Source organism: Chenopodium album, chromosome 12 (assembly GCF_948465745.1).
Source record: "Chenopodium album chromosome 12, dcCheAlbu1.1, whole genome shotgun sequence".
NCBI classification, from domain to species: Eukaryota; Viridiplantae; Streptophyta; class Magnoliopsida; order Caryophyllales; family Amaranthaceae; genus Chenopodium; species Chenopodium album.
In genome coordinates, this window is record NC_137845.1 from 27,774,674 (window position 1) to 27,797,329 (window position 22,656).

Here is a 22,656-nt window from a genome sequence, read left to right on the forward strand (position 1 = left end):
CTGAACCTTTCCCAGATGTTAAGGTAAACTTCGGTGTCTAATCAACTTTGCTTCTGTTAGGCTTTCGTTTGTTATTTCATAACTTATGTCCTAAGTCCTAATCAAATATGTAGGAAGAGACGCCTTGTGAGCTTCTTCACCCCGGGGAAAAAAAGGATGGACAGTTGCAGTTGGTGGGGTATGGTAGTGCACAACCTTTTGACAAGGTTCATTTTAAGTCTAATACTAGCACCCATTATATCTCGGTCGGGATTGATTCTATAGTTGCTGGGTTTGAGGACTTACCACTACCGGTGCCTAGAATGGAATATGATTTTGTTAAGCTGCGTGATGCGACCGGTAGCTTTGTGTAATGGCCACGTGATCGGCTGAGGTTGGTAGGAGGGGTAAGTATACACTACTTGTATTTAACTAGATTACCATGTGCTTTGTGCAGTGACCATGTTCTTTTATGTAACTAGAGTACAAAGGAAAATCAATCCGCTAAAAGGAAGAAGGTGGAGGAGCCAAAATCCAAGGAAGAAGGTCCTCCGAACATGGAACAAGTACAAGTGTCGAAGAAGAGTTCGAGAGCTTCTTGTACTCCACTGGTAGAAGCCGATGTCCTTAAGTCGCTTTCGAAAGCATGTACTTTTCCTCACAACCGTGTTAGTGAGTTGCCTACGGGTACACATATTCAAGTCAACTTGCCTAAGGCATTGTTCCACTACGATGAGGATGCGATCGCATACATTTCTAGAGAGGATGTGACAGAATTTCTAACCGGTTCCATGCTTAGCATTTCCATCATTCAGAATTTCATGAGGTAAATTAATGCGACTGTTTCTAATCATATTATATTTTTGATATTTTCGTACCAAAACAATGCAAATAGTAATTATTTGCCCACATTACTTTCTTGAAGGTCACTACAGGAGCTCCTAAGTAGTAAACCCGATGGTGAGGCAGCAGTTGGGTGGTTATGCCCCGAGTAGACCTTCGTAACCAAATGCTTACATAACCCTCATGATGTAGTAGATTACCTTGAGCAAGGTATTACAAAATCAATGCGTGCGGGAAACAAGTTCATATTAGCCCCCTGCTTTGAGGAGTAAGTTTAAATATGTCACTCTTAAGTTGTTTGTTAAGTATAAATGTTGACGTATAACAATTGATGGATTGATATTTGCTTTAATATATATGTAGTCTTCATTGGACCCTTATGGTGATTTGTGTTTCCAATAACACAATCTACTACTTTGACTCGGCTCGTATCTGGCCACCAAGGAAGTTGCTAGTGAATAACCTACTGAATAGGTACATAACGCTTCCTATTGTTTTATATCATCACCTAAGTCATTGAGTGGTTATGTTTCTAATTTTATGCTAATTTTTCTAAAGTGTTATGAAGAAGCTGAATTGTCGTTCGGTTGCGGGTCCTACGTGGAAATATTCGAAGGTAATGCCTTGATATAGTGATTTGTTTATTAACTTGCCTTCGGTTATGGCTATGCATGACTAGATTAGATTTGTGTCATATTAGTGTGCGCAACAAGACAATGGCGTTGACTGTGCCCTGTACGTGATAAGGTTTATGCTTGACATAGTCAATAGGTGCACGGAAGCTCAACATATTGAGGAGGTACGGTTTTTTTTTTTTTGTTTTCGTTCGATTTTGGATAAAAAGCGTACTAAAACTTAGTTGGGTGCTCTTTTGATGTGATATCGAAACTTACACGCCTAATACTATGTTATATGGGCATCGTATGAGAAACAAAAAGTTCATATGAAAACAAATGTAGAAAATGGGCAAAGTAGAAGTGAAATAGTCGATTTTGGATAAAAGCCGTCCTAAAACTTAGTAGAATGCTCTTTTGATATTATTTCAAACATTAGACACCTAAGACTAATTAATATTGACATGTTATGATAAAGAAATAGTTCATTATATAAGAAATGTAGAAAACGGGAAAAGTAGAAGTCAAATAGCCGATTTTGGATAAAAACTGTCCTAAACCTTAGTAAAACCATCTTTTGATGTGATTCAAACCTTAGACACCTAAGACTAGGTAATATGGGCATGCTAGGTGAAAAAAGTAGGTCATTTGATAGAAAATGTAGAAAATGGGAAAGTGAGAACCCGAGGCAACTGTAGCACCTGAGGCAACTACAGAACCCGAGGCAACAACCTCGGGTTATGCCAGGCAGCTGCAGCAGTCGCCCAGGCGTATGCCTAGAAAGCTGCAAGCAGCCAGCAGTTGCCTAGCAACTGCCCAGGCAGCTGCAGTAGCAGCAGCCAGGCAACTAGCCAGGCAGCCACCAGGAAACTGGCCAGGCAGCTGCAGCAGCAGCCAGGTAACTGGCCAGCAGCTAGCCAGGCAGCTGCAGCAGCCACCAGGCAGCTGCAGCAGCCACCAGGCAGCTGTGCAGGCAGCTGCAGCAGCCATGGAAGCATCCCGAGCAGCTGCAGCAGCCATGGGCAGCAACCCGGGGATTAAATTTTTTGCCTTGTGAGTGGTACCTCATGCAATTTTGTGTACTTTTTGCGTAATTGTTAGTGAATATGGTAAATAAGTCACTTACGCCGATTTTGGATAAAAAGCATACTAAAACTTAGGTGGGTGCTCATTTGATGTGATATCAAAACTTACACGCCTAAGACTAGGTAATATGGGCATGGTATGAGAAACAAAAAGTTCATACGAAAAAAAATGTAAAAAATGGGCAAAGTAGAAGTGGAATAGCCGATTTTAGATAAAAGCCGTCCTAAAACTTAGTAAAATGCTCTTTTGATATGATTTCAAACATTAGACAGCTAAGACTAGGTAATATTGACATGTTGTGATGAAGAAATATTTCATTAGATAAGAAATGTAGAAAACGGGAAAAGTAGATGTCAAATAGCTGATTTTGGATAAAAACCGTCCTAAAACTTAGTAAAATGATATTTTTATATGATTTCAAACATTAAACACGTAAGACTAGGTAATATTGTCATGTTATGATATAGAAATAGTTCATTATATAAGAAATGTAGAAAATGGGCAAAGTAGAAGTCATATAGGCCTTATTTGGGAGATTTTGGATAAAAACCGTCCTAAAACTTACTAAACCCTCTTTTGATGTGATTTCAAACCTTAGACACCTAAGAGTAGGTAATATGGGCATTCCATGAGAAAGAAATTGTCCATTTGATAGACAATGTAGAAATTGGGCAAAGTAGAAGTCATGTCGGCCTTATTTGGGCCATTTTGTGAAAGAAACAAACCTATATATGTTACCTTTGAAATATTTGACATAAATTATTTAGTTTGAATTTTATGTAATATGAATGATGTTTAATGTTGGGTTTTTTATTTTTTTTTTCAAAGGTTTGCAAGATTCAAAGGGAAGGCCCGTTAACAAGGCAAGAATTTGATGAAATTCGCGACATGTAGGCTTTTTTCGTGACATTTGATGGCATCTAGGTAGAATAATATTAGATAGTGAGCTTGAGTTTTTTTGTTATTATGAACAATTAAAATTTAGTTACTATCTTTTATTTTTTTATATGTACATTAATTATATATAATTAGTACTATATATTATTTGTGAGTATTATATATGTTATTATTATGCATTTTATTGTTGTTATTATATTATTATTCTTAAATTTGTAATATTTTAATTATTATTAAATATTAATATTAAATAATATTAATAATAATAATAATAATTTTTAAAATGACAGATTAATATGTATATCAAAACAGGTCACTAATACTATTATTATTAATTAATATAAATTTTGGAAAAAAAAATTAAACAAATGGCAAGCGGTTTGGCGCTAAAACCGCTTACCATTACACTTGACATAATATTATGTCAAATGCAAATGGCAAGCAGTTTTGGCGCCAAATTGCTTGCCATTCTCCCCTAATGGCAAGCGGTTCTGAACCGCTTGCCATTTAAATGGCTATTGGCAAGCCCCCTAAGCCCATGCGGTTCAGAACCGCTTGCCATTAGGGGGTATGAACCGCTTGCCATTACGTTTTTTCTACTAGTGTATTCATTTTGCTTTCTTTCTTACTTTTACTTGAAATTTTGTTAGTAAAGTTTCAAAGTTTTATTTTCTGCGCTCTCACGATTGCGCCCTCATTGATTTTAGGTCATGAAAGCGCAAATATTTGAATATCAAGGGCTGCCTTCCTTGCGGGCATCATAACGAGAGCACCGACGATAGGGATGCATGAGAGCGCTAGGAGCAAAACTTCGCGCAAGGATCTACAAGTGAGCAAGAGGAGCCATGCATGCCGCAACACCACAGCAGGGGTGCGCGCACGCAGGCCCCTCTGTTGTGCGCACGTACGGGCCTGTGGTGCGTGCGCACGGCCCTGCTACGATCCTCTACGCTCGTTTTACTATATATACCCCTTGACTTTTCCTTTTTGAGGGGATGACGATTTCACTTGTACTTGAGACTTATTTCCAGATTTAGTAGAGAGAGAAACTTTAGATTACTTGTTTGTACTTCAAATTACATCTTTGAGCTTGGATTTCATCATCAATCAATGAAAATTAGTGAGAATTTCTTTCTTTGAATTTACTTTTGCTTGATCTTTCCTTTAATTCTTGAATGTTTGATTTAATTGTTGATCTTTGGTTTGAGAATTTGTTGCAATTTAATTTTCTTTTTGATTAAGCTTGAAATGATGATGTTTGTGATTCAATTTAATTGTTTTTCAATTCCATTATGTTTTGTGAGTAGATTAGTAGCTAGGGAGAAGGAGAAACATGCTTGATTGATGATTTTTGCTAGTTGATGATTCTTGGTTGATTGAATTGTTACAATTAAATTGGTTGACATAGTTGTGCATGTGATTAATTTGATTATGAGTGATCAACCTAGATGGTTAATCTAGATTGCATAGCAAATTTCAATGACATGAACCCTTGATTTGAGAATTTCTTTAATTGGTTGAATTTGATTGTGATTTTCCTTGTTAGTCATTCATAGTGAACCCTAGCTTGACTTATAGGTGATAGCTCTTGAATTCTATTAATTGCAACTATTGTTTGCCGTTTGTAACGTTTGAATCAATTGAGTTCTTCATCGATTGGCATAGTCATTGAACTTGCATGTGGAACCTTAATCCCTAGTGTTTAGCATATTGATTTTCTTGACTTGATTAGTTAATTGAGACCTTAGTTACAATTCAATTCCCTTCACTTTTCATTCTTTAAAGTAGCTTGACCATAGGCTATAGAATTCTCCCTCTCATTCCTCGTGGTTCGACTCGGACTTGTCCTATACTAGGAATAAGTTTGATTTTCTTAATTGTTTGATTGGTGGTGCTTTAGATTTCAATGACCTAGATTACCACACGTCAAAATGGCGCCGTTGCCGGGGAATGATATTGGTGCTTTGTTATAGTTGTTAAGTCTACTTCATTTTTTTAATTGAAAAAACACAAAAATATTTTTCTCATTTTGGCTACATTTGTAGCTGTGCTAGTAATTGTTTCTTTTGAGATTGTATGCGTAGAGCACGTGGTCGTTCAGTAGTGCCACTTGACCCGAAAATTTAGAGGAAAATTGCAAGGATAAGAGTTGCTAGACGGTCTTTGAGTTCTAGCCCTCCAAGTGAAGAGGAACCACAACAAGAAGAACAAGCAAGGATAGGAGAAAATCCAAGGGTGGCGTTGAAGGAATTGGGGATCCGGGTGCATATAGGTTTGAAAGTGGGATTGCTCCACCTACAACACCAGCAAATGACTTCGAAATAAGGCTGGCAATGATCACTTTGATAGAGAGGCGACAATTTAGTGGGGCTAAACATGAAAGCCCGCTAAACCATCTCAAAGAGTTCAAATTATTGCAACACTATCAAAGTGAATGGAATTTCCCAAGAATTCATCCGCCTCAAGCTTTTTCCCTTTTCTCTCATAGGGCGTGCCTTGGAATGGTTAGACAAGGAGGTTAAACCCAATTCTCTAAGGACATGGGACGAAGTAACCAAGGAATTTCTATCCCGTTTCTACCCACAAAAGAAAACGGCGGAGGCTAGAGCTTTGATTCAAGGTTTCAAGCAAAAGTCTAGTGAAAGCCTCTATGAAGCATGAGAGAGGTACAAGGAGTATCAAATAGAATGTCCTCACCACGGAATTCCTACTTACCAAATTATTCAAATCTTCTATGGTGGCCTAAGTCCTCAAGGAAAGTCGTGTCTTGATGGAGGAGCCAGAGGTCCCATTATGAATAAAACGGAGGAGGAAGTGGTAGATATAATTGAAGACATATTTAGGTATTATAGAGATTGACAAGATGGTGAAAGGGAGTCAACTAGCAAGAGTAGTTCTTCGATGTACTCGGTTGATCATCTTAATGCCATAAACAACTTGTCCTCACAAATGAAAAACTTGGGGAAGGAAATGTCCGCTATCAAGGCAAAGTTGGAAAGTGCTACCTCCCAAGTTTCAAATCTTCCCTCCCAATCTAAGGGGAGAGGTATGTCTTCTAATTCTCAACCTTTTCCCTCTTCTAGTAACATGCCTAGTGGTTGCTTGTTTTGTGATGTTTGTGGATCGTATGATCATGATGCTTCTAATTTCCCTCATGCATGTATGGATGTTTGTGATGATCAAGATGGAAATGTGAATGGGCATGTGAACTATGTGTCAAATAATAATGATTCTAGGTTTGAGAATTAAAGAGGTCAATGGAATAGGAATTACAACAACCATGGAAATTTTGACAACTATAACCAAGGTGGTGGTAATAGGAAATAAGGGAATCAAGGTTTCCGAGATAACTATAACAACCAAGGTTATAGTAGCAAAAATCAAAATAAAAATTATGGTAATCATAATCAAGGTTATGGTCAAAATCAAAATAGAGGTAATTGGAACAATCAAAATAGGGGAAATTTTCAAAACAATGCTCAAAGGGGTCCCCCACCCGGTTTTGCTCCAAAGACCCAAAGTGATAATTCCTATGTTCAACCCTCTTCTTCTTCTAGGACTAACTTGGAGGAAATCATTGAAAACCAAACTAAGTTGTTGAACACTTACATGGTGGTGAGTGATAAGAAGTTTAATGAAATGATGACCCACAATAAGATGCTTGAAAACAAAATTTCTCAACTTGCCAATGATTTGAAAGAGCATGCAAGCCATTCTTCTTTACCTTCTCAAGGCCTAGACCCTTAGAGACCCGTTAATGCGATAGTCACAAAAAGTGGTAAGGTGCTTGAGGAGAGTTTTTCTAGCAAGAGTAAGAGTGTGGAGGGTGCTAAGGAGGTTTTAGTTGAGGATGAGGGAGATGGTGCATCTTCGAGTGAAGTAATGGTAGAGCCACCTAAGGAGGTGAAGGAAGAGAGAGAAGTTGTTAAACCTAAGATTCCTTATCCACAAAGATTCATGAGACACAGGTTGGATGAACAATTTGAAAGATTTATTAACATGCTCAAACAAATTCATCTTTCTCTACCATTTACCGATGTTGTCACCCAAATGCCGAATTATGCAAAATTCCTTAAAGAAATTTTGAGTGGTAGGAGGACTTGTGATGCTATGGAGACGGTGAACTTGATCGAGAATTGTAGTGAAATCATAATGAACAAGATGCCACCTAAGCTAAAAGATCCCGAAAACTTTTCCATCCCTTGTGCTATTTACGAAATCCAAATCGATAATGCCTTATGTGACCTAGGAGCTAGTGTTAGCCTTATGCCATATTCGATGTACCAAAGACTTGAACTAGGGGAACTCTTGCCTACCAACATTACTTTGCAATTGGCCGATAGGTCAATCAAGTTTCCAAAGGGTAAGGTGGAGGATGTCCCTTTGAGGGTTGGAAAATTTATTATTTCGGTGGATTTTGTGGTACTTGAGATGGACGAAGATGCTAGCATTCCTATCATTCTAGGTAGACCCTTTCTCACTACTTCGGGTGCTATGATCGATGTCAAGAGTGCTAAAATTTCACTTAAGGTAGGAGATGAGGTGATTGAATTTGACTTGAATGATAGCATTAAGTATCCAAGTTCTTCCTTGCAGAATTGTATGATGATTGACTCTCTTGATCATGTTGTGTCTTCTATGCATGAGCAATTTCTCACCTCTAATGATGCTTTTGAGAATGTTTTGTTGAATAAGAAAAAGATAGGTGTTCCTAGAAAAGAGATGGCTTTGTATGAAGATTTTCTCAATGGAAGCCTTGAAGACGTTGATGAGCAAATGTGCATGAACATCACTAGCCAAGAAGCATGGCAAGAGGCTACAAAAAAGGAAGGTAAAGGTGTCCCCATGGTTGAGCTCAAACCTCTTCCATCACACCTTAGGTATGAATTCTTAGGCCCTAACTCAACTTTTCCCGTAATTGTTAGTTCCTCATTGAGTGAGAACCAAGCTCAAAAGTTGTGTGGTGTATTGAGAAAGCACCAAGGTACTTTGGGGTATACCATTGATGACCTCAAGGGTATTAGTCCCGCCTTATGCATGCACCACATCACTCTTGAGGATAATGCCTCACCAAACATTGAAAACTTCACCCTCAAATGGGGGAAGTGGTCAAGAAGGAAATCACCAAGCTATTGGATGCGGGAATTGTTGGGTTTCGATGAGTCCGACTCACCGCGGAAGAAAATCCGAGCCAAGACCACACTCATAATAATTATAATAATAAAGCATAAAAAACTTAAACAACAAGATTAAGAAAGAGATTAATACCTTTGGCGCGTGCTTCGCTCACTAAAAGAGCTCTTACTTCGAAAGCTCTAAGTCTCACTCGCACGAGAACCTCCAATGGAAGTCCAATATTTAGGGGTTAGCTAAGCCCGACCTAAACCCGAGTAATTATATGTGTTCAAAGGTTTTCTCAATGGAGATGCCTTTTTCAACACCTTACTCAAGTGAACAATCCTAAGGTATGCCTTAGCTATTTATAAGGAGTGCTTCCTTGTGAATTCCACTCATTTTTCAATATGGGACTTTTTCACAAAAAGATCCCACATAGAAAGAATGTCGAATTCAATCCTTAGTTAAATAAACCAAGGAATAACAAAGTAACAAGTGTCACATGGTTAGGTGAGGACCACTTCCTCACTTGCTCCCCAAGGCTACTCACATGCATTGTGATCTAACCATGTGGCAACCAAACTTGAGCTCCAAGTTGGGTTCATTTGGGCCGCCACCTTTTGGCCCGCGTACATGACCCGCCACCCGGGTCCGTGGCCCGCTGCCTCATGGCATTACCAACGTGGCTCGTTGCCACTTGGTTGCTGCCAACGTGGCACGTCTCCACCTTGGTGCGCCGCCACGTGGCACGCCGCCACCATGGTGGCTGCCACGTGGTGCGCTGCCACTCGGTGGCTGCCACGTGTGCTGCCACATGGTGCTGCCACATGGCGCACTTCTATTTGGAGCGCTTCCTTAGCCTTTCGTGCGGCTAGGGTTATTGTTCGAAGGACACCATTCCTTTTAGGAATCATATTCCCCATCTCTAGCTCAAGGTAGGTTTCCCCGGTTCACGTTGTCCCAAAGACAGGAGGCATGATCGTTGTGGAGAATGAGAAAGGTGAGCTCATTCCTACAAGGACGGTCACGGGATGGAGGATGTGTATAGATTATCTTCCCGATCTCAATGTAATTGCCTTGTAAGAATCGGGTTTCAAGTTGTGAGAGTGGTTAGGTTGTGGTTGCCTAGGTAAGGTTGAAGGTGAGTTGAAAGGTACTCTCTCGGCCAATTGGGCTAATTGTGAATCAACTATCTTTTTATGATCTTTGACCTCTTGCATTTGTTGATACATGTCTTGGAGTTGTTGGAGAATTTGGGTTTATGTGGAATCGGATTGAGATGCTTGATCTTGACTCCTTTGAGACCCTTGATTTTGATTGTTGTATTGGTTTTGGTTGTTGTGTTAGTTGTTTCTTGGGTATTTACCCCTTGGGTTTTGGTTTTGAGGTGGAGGTGGGTTTTGATATTGAGGGTTAGAATTGTATGATGGTTGAGCTTGTTGCCCCCATTGTTTAGGTTGAGGTGTAAATCCCGGTGCTGGTTGTCTCCAAGCTACTCCTCCACCACTTCCCCTAAATCCATCTCGCCTTATGCTGTAAGCCGCAACATGTTCGGGGCTCAAGCCTCCACAATAAGATGTATCTGAAGGATTTATGTCTTCATCGTGTGCAACTACTAGATATATAAATGGATCAAATTATGGAGATAATTAAGTTCGGACATTTGGGTCGTCGTTTTATCATAGCTAGAGGTACTAAGGATCTTTGGGCTAGTAAAATAGCCTAAAACTCAATTGGACGGATTCTATAAGGTCACACAAAGGGTCTAGATCGGGTACGAGAGGACAAGGCCCATGATGAGCCTCATCCTCTAGTATGGCCGGCCATGTAGAGTAACTTTGAGGGTTTTGGGCTTCCTAACCCTAGTCTAAATATAATGTGATTATAAATAGACTAGGTGCCTAGGGTTTGTGAAGAAGTATGGAATTATCTGATCAATGTGATCAAACCCTAATTAGCAAACACGAAACCAACCCTTCTCAAACTCTCCTCTCTCTCACGGCTCTCTCCTCCCTTGGCGCCAGTGTGGTGGTTCGTGGTGGTGGTAGATCGTGGTGGTCGGTTAGTCCATTAAAGGTGGTGATCGCGGTTTTCCTCAATCACTCGACCAATCTAGTATTGGTGGACGGCTTGTTCGAAGCTCGTGGACTAAGTAGAGGAGCAACGCTTGGGGCTCTATTCTCTCCCTGATTTGTCAATCATTTGCTACGTGAAATTCACGCTTCAAAGGTATGATTATGTGTCTTGTGTGTTATGCATGTGTTCTTGGGATTAGGTACTTTTATGAATATGATTCATGATTTTCCGCTGCGTAGTACCTATAAACTCCTACAGTTGTATCAGTTAGCCTCTTGCATGAACGCGCTTGATCATATTAATACGATTAATTCAAGTGATCGCCAATAATAGTTTTGTTTGTGCATTAATATTCAACCAACATAGATTAAACAGGTTTACGGTTAACTTATTGATTGAATGTTAGTCAGAAAGTGCACATGAATATGAGAAGAATAAAGTAGAGGCCTATTTTTAGGGCAGGTTCAATCTCTTTTAGGTTAGATTTGTACCTTCATCCCCGAATATCCAATCATGGTTCAGGATCACTATGAAGTTAGCGATCTCATGGATCGTGAAGGGGTATAACCTTCACCCTGTGAACGGTTTACAAGTTCCTAAACCTTGTTGGTGACTCTTTTACTCTAGCTTTCTTTCCTTTGGGCGCCACCATGCTTAAGTGTATGATCACAGTGGGGCTCAAGTGTGGGATGCTTGAAACATTCCCTATAGTTTTTTGGAGACTCCACTAAGGAGGATTTCTATTTTATTTCCAAAAAATTATTTTGGCAATGATTTAGAATGAGTGGATGAGACTCGAAACGTTCTAAGTATTCACATGCGTAATTTTGATTGGCATTATTGGCATAAGCATAAAAGGTCCGCATTGGAAAGACCATCCGTAATGCGTTAAAAACATATGATTTTTACACGTAGGAAATTTGGGAAATATCTTTCACAAGTAGGATCGAAAAAACGCTACGAAAAATCAGAAAATTCAAAGAACAGAAAGCTGCTGAGGCATGTAGGAACCGGTGCTGAGAAAACAGTGCCAGCGCCATGCGATGGCTCTATCGTTGTGCTACAGCAATGTGGTTTGGCGATAGAGTTATCTTCTGGCGACAGGCCCTGTTGTCTCGCACCATATTCTTGAAATACCGAGCCAGAAATCTACCTTCTTTGTTTCGACCGATTCTAGTACTGTTCGCTTGATTCTACTTCCTGATTGCGTTTTTCTCACTTTTCAGAACCCATATGTGTTCTACATATGGCCATAGCCCTCTAGGAATTCATGCTCCATCTACCCAATCGAACGCTCATGGCAACAAAAGGTACATCCGAGTTTGTTGAATTTACCAAACCGTGGAAGCGAGTTTAACTCGCGGGGTCCCATCCACACGCGCCAACCCTTCCAAAGGTAAGGCTTCTGCGCAATGCATCCGGACTCATAACCATGGACCATTTTGACTAACTCTTATCCTTGAACTTTAGAGAACTAGAGCCATGGTTAGGTTGCAAACTCATTGCATCATATTGTGCTTACTTGATTACTTATGCATTCTTTACTTGTGCATAACTTATGTGTGGTTATAATAACCGTTTGTTTGACTTCTGAATGAGTCTAAATAAACTAATTAATTACTAAAAGACTTTGCTCAATTAATTAATTAATTAATATGAGTCTAAATAAATTGATCAAACCTGACTTAGTACGACTTGTCCTTTTAGAGTAAAACACTGGAAACAGACTCACGATAAGTTTGGCCTGTGGCGCGACACGCTAGTGCCCAGCGTTATGCGACAGCCCTGTCGCATCACGCTGGTCCTGGCGTATGGCGACAGTTGTGTTGCTTCGGCGACAACCCAGTTTTTTGCTCAAGTCCTCACGATGAGTCTAATTATTCAATTTATTAAACGGCAGAAGCTATATTTAGTCCTTAATTGAGTCTAAGCACATAGTTCTATGGTCTTACACAAGTGTCAAAGCATGTCACTTTCACTCAATAATAAAAGCACACACTTTATATGTATGTTTCACCTTGACCTTGTCTAGAGAGTCTTGTGTGCGCGTGTTTTCTGTCATTTTTTAAGGGGGGTAAGTCGGATATTAATCCTCTAAGTAAACCATACCTGTTAAAAACCTATGCTTGATTTTCCCAAAAATGCGCACCCTATTTTTGCTTTTTATAACCAATAAAATCAAAGTCAATTTGACTCAAGTCATTAAAATAGATGGTTTAATTTACAGTACTTGGTCAAGAAGAGAAGGGCGGCTAATCAAGTATACCGCTTTTGTTCAAATCTTACTTTTTGATAAACGGATTCGTTAAAAGAGAAAAGCTAAGAGGATAATGGCAACACAAGAAGAAGTCAATGAACTTAGGCAGAACTTTGCCAATGTAACTGAAATGATGAAGGTTATGGCTCTTCAAGTCAATGACCCTGCGAAACAATAACAGATGCAGGGAATGGAGGAAACCTTAAACAAGCTCTCCAACGACTACAAGTTCCAGGGCATTAGCTCACAAGAGGTCTCAGTGGACAAGGAGCTTCTTCCGCATAAGTTCAATGCCAACAACATCCCTAGGTTCAAACCAACTGACAATCCTTACTTCCACTTAAGAGCTTTTGAAACCATAATGAACATTAAGGGGATTGATAGGAAAGTCTTTCACTCTTTGTTCTCTTTATCTCTTGAAACCGTTTGCCAACAATGGTTTTTTTCCTTTGACAAAGAAAAGATCTCTAATTGGGATGGGGTAGTAAACACTTTCATTGATAGGTACAAATGTAACATTCAATTTGAAACTGATCACAGAGAACTTGAAATGTTAAAACAAAAAGAGAATGAGGGTTTTACTTCCTTTTTTAATAAGTGGAGGGAAACTTCAGCTAAAATGGTTGAGGTGCCTAGTGAGAAGGAATCTGTAAGGATGTTCATTAAAAACCTCCAAGAAAAATATTCTAAGCATTAAAGTAATTTGAATACTTTCAAGGCCGTTTATGATATAGGAATCAACATCGAGGACGACCTTGCAAAGCAAAAAGCTGCTAACAACTCCAACAGTGGCTGGAAGGGAAAGAAGAACGACAATCCTTCTTCTTCTAAAACCACCCACTCAAACAATGTTAGTAACTTTAATCTGAATGAAGTCCTTGCTATGAATAATCAAGGACAAAAGAATCCATTAGGAAGAATTTTACTCCTATTGGCATGCGTTAGGACACCGCATTTGATTGCCTTCATGCAAAAGGTCTTATAACTCCCATTGGACTATTTGGAGATCCACCGGTAGAAAGGAGGACGGCTAGTTGGAACCCCAATGCACATTATAAGTACCATCAAGGCAGGGGCCATCTTACTGAAAACTGCTGGAAGCTAAAGGAAGCTATTCAAGATCTGATTGATAGCAATAAACTTCCATTACCCCCTGTAAGTAAGAAGCCAAGCATCAATAGCGCCCCACTATCAGATTCTTTGGCTACCTCTGATGAGGAAAGTGATATTGACCAATCGTCCCTTATTAAACCAATCAAAGAAACCCATGCTATCGAGGAAGAGGAGGAAACCTTTTTCGATGCGATGAGTGATCTTCCTATAGGTCAACAACTTGCTACAAAAGAAGAAGTATGGGTCCTCACACAACTGGTAAAGGAAGCAATAGTCATATGTCGCGAGGCCCTCGATCATGTAAAGATGGCTCGAAATAAACGTGACATTAAAGAGGCAACACCTACAGAGACTACTAAGAGAAAGCCATTTTCTCTCCAAGTAGTCGAAGCACCCAAAAGGAGTGACAAGCCTTACACTCCAATTGGGACTTCTTACGCAAACATGTTTAAAATGCTCTTCGAGAGTGGGAAGATCAAACCTCTCAAGCCAATACTATTTGAATCTTTGAAAAGGACAGATAGGTTCTATTGTCCATACCACCAAGCAGGAGGCCATACCATAGAAAACTGTTTCAAATTTAAAGATCTAATCCAAGGGTTGATTAACAGTAAAAAGTTGGTCCAAATCCCACAAGAAAGGGATGATAGCATTAATGGAGTCTTGGAAAGTGATGATGAGGATGTCTACCTCAAAGATGTAGAAGAAACCCCGCTTTCCACAATATACCCAGTAGACGACATTTGGGATGAAGAAGATTCACCCATAGATGTTCTCACAAGATCAGGAAGAGTGCAACCTCCCATCACTAGACAACCCATTCCTGCTACCCAACGAGTTCCCATACCAATCATAGAAGACAACGATGTTTTCAAACAACTTAAAAAGACTAAGGTCGAAATGAACATATGGAAACTACTAGCCACATCCCGCGAACATAGAATGGCAGTAACGGATGCTATGGCTAAAGTAGGGATAGATTCTAAAACCACTCCTGAGGAATTAGCTAATTTTCTCATGAGTAATCTTCTAAGTCCCATCAATCCAATCACCTTTTCCGACAAGGACTTACCTCCAGAATGTGACAAACACCATAAGGCCTTAAACCTCACAGTAATCTGCAAGAGAATGAATGTCCCAATGACTCTTGTAGACAATGGGTCAGCAATCAATGTTTGCCCATTACGAACTGCGAGGATGTTAAGAATATTGGATGAAGACTTGTCTCCATCCACACAAGGAATACGAGCTTATGACAACACTCGTCGCCATGCTCTTGGGACTATTATTATGAATGTCACTGCAGGAGATATAAAACATGCTACAACTTTCCAAGTGGTAGATATTAAAGCTTCTTTCAACTTATTGCTGGGACGCCCTTGGCTTCATTACCTTAAGGCCATCCCTTCATCCCTTCATCAACAAGAGAAGGGCATAGTTGGAGGAATTCTTATTACAATCGATGCCTCCCAACTAAGAATCAAGGCAATTGATAAGCCTATCATAAATGTGGAGCACGACGATAACGATGAAGACCTATGGGGCTACAACGCAGAAGAGGTCTCCTTAATCGACGAAGATGAAAGGACCCTTCTTTGCTACGACCTCCATTCAAATATGATAGTTAATGGTATACTCCGAAAACAGGGACACTTTCCTGGAATGACTCTAGGAAAGAAGAAAGGAGTAGCAATGCAAACGAAATCGCCTGGCCTTCCTAAATTAGATACTTTTGGACTTGGTTTTGAACCGACTCCGAAAGACTACAAGCAAGCCCAGGAAAAGGCTAATGCGCGGAGAAATGCTCGTACTCAAAAGAAAGCAATCCCAATGGATCAATATCCCCTCACCCTAAATGGACAATTTATAAAAGAGGGTGAAGATTATCCATGCTATGAATTTCCCGAGTCCTTTGTCAAAGATGGAATAAGACAACCTGGGTTCGAAGGCTTCCGGGATTGCCACTTCTTAAATGACATCCCAATTCCTATCCATAAGGAGAAAGCACCTCCATGCTTCGACTTTAATGTCATGGGACTTCTTTTTGGGCACGAGAAGAATGAGCCAAAATATGTTAAAGATAACTCCGCGCTTATTCAGACAGCACTACAAAGTGGGAGCTTTGACCCCTCAAAGTTTATCCCTCCAGTAGAGGGATTAGTCCAGGGATGGCAAAAGACTGGAAAGGTGACTACACCAAGAGGACAGAAGATCTCCATAACAATAGGACAAGGACCTATGTTCAAAGAGTCTGAAAGGAATGATGTCCTTCGAACAAGTGTATTTTTCTGATAGCGGGTTCAGAATTATTAGAAAGCTAATATATTCAGTAAGGTCAAGTGATCGGAATGCCTGGGTGGAGGCCGCTTCCGATCAGTAATATTAATATAATTAATATTACAGCTAAATCTTGACTGAACCTTTCGGGTCACACCCAAGCAAATATATGCGAACCAACTCGACGAATTAATTCGGAAGAAATTAATTCGTCGCCTTAGTGTTAAATATTTAGGCGTCGGTAAATTCGAGCTTAGAGCGTCGAAACCGATCGTCGGAAGTCGAGTCGAAAAATAGTGAAAGACGAGACGAAAAATAGTAATAAATCAACAAAAGACCAAAATACCCCTAGCATCGGAATGCTCTAGCAAACCGAGTGCTAAGGGCGTATGGCCTAGCATGGTGGCTAGCATGCGCACCAAGCCGAGCCTAGGATGGCTAGTGCGTGCTAGCGCACCCATGCTAGCATCGCAAAGCTAGGCGCTGCCTAGTGCGTGCTAGCATGCTAGGCACTGCCTTGTGCGCGCATTGGCTAGCAAGCCATGCCGCAACAAGCTGCAGCAGCTAGCACGCTAGGCGCGCCAGCTAGCCACAGCTAGCAGCAGCAAGGCGAGGGCCATTGCTTGCTAGCAGCGAGGCCAAGGCACAAAGCCACACCAGCCCGCACAAGCATGCTGGGCGTGTTGGGCAGCAGCGTCTAGCAGCCCGCATGCGAGTGCTGGGCCTGCTGGGCTTGCGTGCTCGTGGGTGCCACGGACAGCAGCACATGGCAGCCCACCTTGGCTGCCTTGGTGCCCAAGGGTGGGTGCCATGTGGCTTGTGGTCCTTGAGTGTGTGTGGTGTGAGGTGGACGGCTAAGGGAGAGGGAGTGGAGAGCAAGTTTGGTCCCCCCCCTCCTCCAAGTAGTCCTCACCTAACCACTCACATGAGCTTGCCACTTGTTGATTTATTACTAGCTTGATTATTTATTTTATTTTAGCTTTAAAATAAAATGGAAAAATCATACTATCCCACATTGATGGGAGAGTAAATGATACTCCCATCATTTCCTATAAATACCCAAGTATGGGCATTGGGAATGATGCTTGAGTGGGAGTTAGAAAGAGCATTCCATAATTTTGGGAAAACTCTTAAACTCACATAACACTCGGGTTTGGGTCGGACCTTGCTAACCCCAAGGTAGTAGACCTTAAAGTTGTGTTCGCCCATTTGTGGGTGGATATCGACGGAGGCGCGGTGCTTGACGTGCTAGTAGCTTTCAAGTAAGAGCCCCTGGTTTTGGGCGAAGCTTGCTTCGAGAGTAAGAGCCCCTGGTTATCTTTTCTTTGTGAATATTTATTTATGCTTTGTGATTTTAATTATTGCGAGTGGTTCCTTGGGAGGGGTTGTTTCCGCGGTGAGTCGGACTCACCAAACCCCAACAGCGGTATCGGAGCCCCGCTCGTTTATTTTTATAATCATGTTTTTCAAGGTTTATTTTGGCTTAATTTTCTGGTTTATGTTGCTAATTAGATTAGTAGCTCGGTTTTATTTATTTAATCCCGTTTTTAATGTCGAATTTGTCCCAGAACCCAGATTTTCGCCCAAGACTAGTGAATTTTGGGTGGAAAACGTGTTCTGGAAAGGCATTCTGACCAGAAATGCCTTTTTCTAGGGGTTTTTTGTTTTTGACGAAAAATTTTAAGTCTTTTCTAACCTTGAAATTAATGGCATAAATTGTTGATTATATGGTTGATTATTTGCATATTTTTCTGCACTTTTATGTCCCCTTAAAGCACACTTACTTGGTAGTATTTGATGCTTAAAGGTTGATTTATTTTCACATAATTGCAAACTAATTGCTTTTTAGTGTGAAAATTTTATTTTTGAAGCTTCCTAAGTGTTAAAGATTCAATCTTTATTTGTGATAAGTGATTGAAACTTTGAAAACCACTAAATTCCATGTTATTTTGAATTGAACCTTGTTGTTTTAATCATTTTGAGTTGATTAGAAACATAAAGTTTCGATTTTTGTGATAGAAAATTGGTTATCTTTATGTTGGAAGATATAATTTTCAAGGATTCACAAATTTTAGATGTTGGAATTTTCATTTGAACATTAAAGTTCATATTTTTCCAACTTCCCTCTAATTTGTCAAATTCTCAAGTTTAATTTAAATTGATTAAATTGAAAGTGAGAAATTACCTCAATTTTATTTTGCACCAAGCTAAACCAATTTAATTAAATATGGTTCTTGGAATTATTTTGGTTATTGCATTTTGAAAATTTTATTAAGTTAGACTTGTTTAAAATTTTATTTTGCTCACTAAATTAGTTTTAAAATTAATTTAGAATTAATTATTTTTGTCTCGCGGAAAAGGGATCAAATCCCAAGGTAGTGTCACGCAAAACGAGGCAATGCACCACCATGGCGAGCCGGGCTGCACAGCAGCCCGCATGTGGCTGCCAAGGTGGTTGCGCCGCCTCGATTGTGGGACACACGCGCGGCAGCAGCCACGCACAGCAGCAGCTCACGCGCGGCAGCAGCAGCCACGCGCGGCTGTGCTATGGCAGCGGCTTGCGGTAGTGTGCCATGGGCCGTGTGTTCGTGGTCTTGGCGTGTGCGTATGCTTGGTGCGGTGAGGTGAGGTGATTAGCCTAGTAGGCTTGATGTTAATTATTTTGCCGTTTATTTATTTTAATTAATTTTGTTAATTTTAATTAAAATTTTGGGAGGCTAGGCCTCGGGTTTTTAAGCGGCATTGGCAAAATTTCATTTTGACAAATTTGGGTGCTACCGACTTAATTAATTGGATTAATTAAGGAAATGCGGAATTTAGTGGGAGCTTTAATTGTTAATGACATAATTATATAATCAGTTAAACAACTTTGACTAGTTTTAATTAGGCGTGTTAATCGGATTAACCACCTAGATTAGTTACTAGTGCGCGCGTTGTTTGAATGCATTTTACTTATTGTTATTTTGTAAATTGCATGGGCCATTCACAAATAGTGAATGGATGAATGGAATATATATATTCTCTCTCTCTCTTAGGTTTTATGAAATGGCAACTAGTGGGACCCGACTAGGATAGAAAATATGGACTACGTGCTGTTTTGTATTTTTGTAAATCTAAATACGGTCTACGCACCGTTAAGTATTTTTGTACTTTAATATTTAGATTATTCCTAGTTATAGACACTAGTTTTTGCATAGTTTTGTTTAGTCTTGAAGACGGCGTATCTTGGAAGACAAAGCCTTGAAATGCAAATGAAGACCTTTTGAAGATATGAAGATTTCAAGGGGTCATGCTAGTTTCCAATATGCATCTATTATTTCGCTTTGTATTTTATGGTTATATATATGTGTGTGAAATATTTGTTAGATGCATGTTTAGGTTTTCTTGATGTTGCGATGATTAGTTAAGTTCACTTAAATCAACACTTACTAACCGGACGATGGTGATGGTAGGCTACGCCAAAGCGAGGTGCCATCACTCCTCTAAGGGGCATAAGACACACCGGGTGTGCACGTTGGTTTTGGTTTAACTCATCGGTATGAGTGAGGAGTCCTCACATACCGTGGCAAAAGAGACACATCGTCAAAGATGCATTAGATGCGACGATTGTTCTAACCAAGAGTGGCTTAGAGCCATTAGCAAGGCAATGATTACCTAGAAGATTGAGTGTTTAAGACAAGCCAAAGCATGCTTAACCACTCTTTGTTTCTTCGGATCTTGGAATCGCCTTATTTTCACAATATAGGGACAATTTTTACGTGTAAATAAGACGTTAAATGAGTATTGAAAATTTGCATGAATAAAATTCAATCTTATTTAAATATTTTTGAATGGTTTTTCATTAAAATTCTTTCAATTGTAGAATCATGTCTTCAACCTCAAACAACCAGTTTTCATTACGCTCAATTCTCGACAAGGAGAAGTTGAGTGGTACCAATTTCCTTGATTGGCAAAGGAATTTGCGCATCGTTCTTATGCAAGAACAGAAAGAGTATGTCCTTGATAAGGAAATGCCCGAGGCTCCCAATGAGGAGGTAACTCAAGCGGCCCTTAACCAATGGCAAGTGGCCGATCGGGATGTCAAGTGCGTAATGCTAGCCACTATGTCTCCTGAACTTCAGAAAACCTTCTTCGAGAAGAAATCGGCCTATGAGATCATTTCTGAATTACAGAATATGTTTCAAGAACAGGCTCAAACTGAAAGGTTTGAAACCCCACAGGCAGATCCTTGAGACTAAGCTCAAGAAAGGAGAGCCAGTCAGCCCACATGTGCTCAAAATGATCGGATTATTTGAGAACATGGGAAGGCTTGATGCGGGGTATTCAACCGAAATGGCTATTGACATCATTCTCCATTCCCTTCACAAAGGCTATGACCAGTTCAAGATGAACTACAACATGCATAGCATGGAGAAAACCCTCACCGAGCTTCATGGGATGTTGAAGCAAGCCAAGCAGACACTCAAGGATGAGGGAAAGCATGATATGCTCATAATTAAGAAGGGTAAGCCGTTCAAAAGGGCGGGCAAAAAGAAGAAAGGCTTCAAGGGGAAAGGGAAGAAGAACTTTCCGCCTAAGCTGAAAGCTACCAAAGACAACAAGGAGAAACAGGTAGCATCTTCTAAGTCTGATTCCGAATGCTTCTATTGCAAGAAGAAGGGACATTGGAAGAGAGACTGCCTCAAATTCAAGGAAGATAAGAAGAACGGAACTGTTGCTTCTACATCAGGTATTTATGTTATAGACTTTAACTTCACTAGCTCGGCTTCATGGTTATTAGATACCGGATGTGGCTCACACCTTTCTTCCAATTCACAGGCACTAAGGAACACTAGGAAGCTAGCGAAGGGAGAGATCGAGCTCCGGGTAGGAAATGGAGCAAGGATTGGTGCTAATTCTGTAGGATCTCTTAGTTTGTCTTTGCCCACGGGGCTAGTTTTGGAACTTGAAAATGTTTATTGTGTTCCCAACATTACCAAAAACATCATTTCAATATCGGCGTTGGACGCCAAAGGTTTTGAATTTCGAGTTAAAGACCAAACATGTTCATTTTATCTCGATAATGTTTTATATGGTACGACACATTCAGAAAATTGTCTTTATGTGTTATCTCTAGACAAAGAAATTTATAACGTAATAATCCTACAAAGAAAGCTAAGACTACACAGTCTAGTCAAACTTACTTGTGGCATTGTCGCCTTGGCCACATTAACATCAAACGCATCAAGAAACTTCTACAAGAAGGTATTCTTGACTCATTTGATTTAGAATCCTTTAAGAATTGCGAAGGATGTTTATTAGGCAAGATGATAAAGCAACCATTCTCCAAGTTAGGAGAAAGGGCCGGTGACTTATTGGGACTTATACACACCGATGTATGTGGACCAATGAGTACACCCGCAAGAAGTGGTTATCGGTATTTCATAACCTTCACGGACGACTTTAGTAGATATGGTTATGTCTATCTAATGTCGCATAAATCTGAATCGTTTGATAAATTCAAAGAATTTCAGAATGAAGTTGAAAACCAACTCGGCAAGAAAATCAAGGCACTTCGATCGGATCAAGGTGGCGAATATTTGAGCCAAGAGTTTGATGACCATCTGAAAGAACATGGAATACTTTCAGAGTTGACACCTCCGGGAACTCCTCAGTGGAATGGAGTATCTGAAAGGAGGAATCGAACCCTGTTAGACATGGTCCGATCGACTATGGGTCTTAGTGAACTTCCAATCTCTTTCTAGGGACATGCACTTTTAACTGCGGCACTTACACTGAATTGTGCTCCGTCAAAAGCAGTGGAAAAGACTCCATATGAATTATGGACTAATAAACCGCCAAGGTTGTCTTTTCTCAAGATTTGGGGATGCGAAGCATATGTCAAGAAACTCATTTCTGACAAACTTCATCCAAAATCTGATAAGGTTTACTTTGTGGGTTATCCAAAAGAATCCAAAGGGTATTACTTCTACAACAAATCCGAGAACAAAGTGTTTGTTGCTCGTGATGGTGTCTTTTTGGAGAAGGAACATCTCTCCAAAATGACAAGTGGGAGGAAAATCGAACTCGACGAAGTTCGAGAGGACGAGCAACAAGGACAAGTTGGCAATCAAAGTGCTTACCAAGCAGCTGTTGACGTTGGTCAAACTCAAAATATGCAAAGTCAAACTGACAATGCAAATGCTCAGTCCATTGCCCTACGTAGGTCGACTCGGCCAAGATCTCAACCTGACAGATATCTCGGTGTTATATTAACCGAAGATTAGGACATCCTAGTAGTGGATGGAGATGAGCCGGCAACCTACAAGCAAGCTATGACGAGCCCTGACTCTGCAAAATGGCAAGAGGCCATGAAATCCGAAATGGACTCCATGTTTGAAAATCAAGTATGGGACTTGG

The 22,656-nt window shown here is 40.2% G+C and overlaps 1 non-coding gene across 1 annotated transcript; it reads right to left on the reverse strand.

Moving 5' to 3' along the window:
• Positions 1-6,018: 6,018 nt before the first annotated feature.
• LOC145573311 (small nucleolar RNA R71) lies at positions 6,019-6,124 on the reverse strand. The gene has a single exon (XR_014097360.1). It is a non-coding gene; the product is annotated as a small nucleolar RNA R71 (small nucleolar RNA).
• Between the last annotated feature and the right edge of the window lie 16,532 nt (positions 6,125-22,656).